This window comes from Orcinus orca, chromosome 2, assembly GCF_937001465.1.
Source record: "Orcinus orca chromosome 2, mOrcOrc1.1, whole genome shotgun sequence".
NCBI lineage: Eukaryota > Metazoa > Chordata > Mammalia > Artiodactyla > Delphinidae > Orcinus > Orcinus orca.
This window is the reverse complement of record NC_064560.1, coordinates 191,180,463-191,182,606: the sequence shown is the minus strand read 5'-3', so window position 1 is coordinate 191,182,606 and position 2,144 is coordinate 191,180,463.

Here is a 2,144-nt window from a genome sequence, read left to right as displayed (position 1 = left end):
TTCGGGTCCACAGCCATTTCTGGTTAAGGCCAGACCCTCTCTTGAAGCTCTGTAGCCAAGCTGGAAAAAGAGCCAGTTCTGTCTGGGTCACCCACCCCACGTGCACCCCCAGCTGCCAGAGCTGCCCCCTCACCGTGGACCCCTCACAGGGGAGTCTCAGCACTTCCCAAACTCTCCTGGGGTATTACCTGACCCTGGGACGTCACTCCACCACTGAGCTTGGAGGCAAGGCCCCCAAACCCCAGGCCACGAGCTTCGCCGAGCAGGGGCTGAATCCCCAGCTGGGGTGGCTTCTGCCAGCTCCCTAGATGCTCTGGGCATCCCGATGTTCCTAAAAATGCTGGTGCTGGTGGGTGAACGGGGCAAAGGAGACCAAGCAGGAGCCGTAGTGAGGAAGGAGGACCAGGGCGGTGTGGAGTTCGGAAGGCCAGGAGGAAGGGGACAGAGGTGAACCAAGTTCTCACCTGGCTCCAGGGTTCCCCAGGCCCCGGCACTGTGAATACGACGAGCCATCACACTCGTGATTACATCACCTGTGCAGGTGTAATTAAGGTTCTGCATCAGTGGACTGAGAAGTGGGAGATCGCCAGGTGGGTCTGATGTAATCACAGGAGCCCTGAAAAGGCAGCGCGTCTTCTCCCGCTGGTGGCAGAGGGGCGAGTCTAAGACTCCAAGTCCATCTGACACCCTGCCCTCTCTCTCCAAACGTCCTTGTCCTGGATGCCACCCCCCTCGGGGCTCTGCTGTGAGCTCAAAGCTGAGGCTGAGAATTCGGCCACGTCTCTGCTGATGGCCAGGACCTGCTCATGGGAACAGGGACTGGGGCCGTTTCTGCCCATGGCCCTGGGGGCATTTTAGGGGATGATGCCACACAACTGCAGAGATGTCTGGGCCAGTCTCCTCATCTTTAGACTATGTTCCTGCCCCCAGGGAAGCCTCCCACTGCCCCAATAGGAGAAAGAAGCAGCCTGTATGTAGCTCCGTCTCGGCAGGGCAGAGTATAAGAGCTTGAAACCCACCTATTCCTCTAGTCAGGGGTGGCTGGAAATGCCCATGACCTGAGGGATGTGTTAGTGTATCAGTCAGGGACCCTGCAGGTGGAATCGCCAGGTTTAGAAAGAAAAATACAGGACACCCAGTTAAATTTGAATTTCAGATAAACAGCAAGGAATTGTTTAGCATAAGTATACCCCACACAATTTGGGGGACATACTTAGACTGAAGGACAATTTATTGTGTCTGAAAGTCAAGTTTAACTGGATATCTTATATTTTATCTAATACAAGACACAGCAGGCACATGCAAAAGGTTAAATGAAGAGTTGATGAAGTTGATGAGGGGACAGAGGGGTGGGCAGGGTCAAGGGCATTAAGGCAGACTGAGGCACCTGATCCAGGAGCCATGGGAAGCTGTTACCATCCCAGGGAGGAAATGATGCTCTGGAGCCTGGTGAGAAGCCGCCTGAAGAGCTGCAGCCATGGAGGATGGAGCCCCTGGGAACCCAGGCCCAAAGCAGAGGGGGAGCTGGAGAAATGAACACCCCCGACGGCTCTCTTGTCCCGCCCACCTGGCTTCCCATTGGCTGGACCCAGTCAAAAGCCAGAGGGCAGGGACCTTGGTGATGCTCTGGTCAGCCTGCGGGGCACAGAAGGGCAGAGCAGGGATCTGACAGCAAAGGGGCAGCCAGCACAGTGTGGAGAAGGAAACCAGGGCTTCTTAATCCCCCTTAGGCTCTGTCCCCTTGACGAGACTACAGAGGACTTTCCCAGAAGGCTGGGCGGGGATGGGGCAGAGTCACAGATGCTACACATAGGCCCTCAGTCCTCCAGGAAGAGGCTCCGGGTGCAGGCCAAGCAGATGTGGCCAGATGTCCGCAGGGGCCTTTCACCCCTCAAAGCATGGCTCCAACTGGCTCCAAGCTCATTAGGGTCTCTGGCCCTTTGAATCCAAAACCTCTCCCAAGACTTCTACCAGTTCCAGGGCTTCTGTTCTCCTGCCCCACAAGGCCCCTGCTCCAGGCTGGCCATCTCCACCCAGACTGGACCCCTCCCCCTGTAGGCTCACTGTCTACAGCACCCACCCTTCAGGAGCCTGACTGACCTTCCTGGGAAATTCAGGCAGGTGGGAGGGTGCTACCCCTCCCC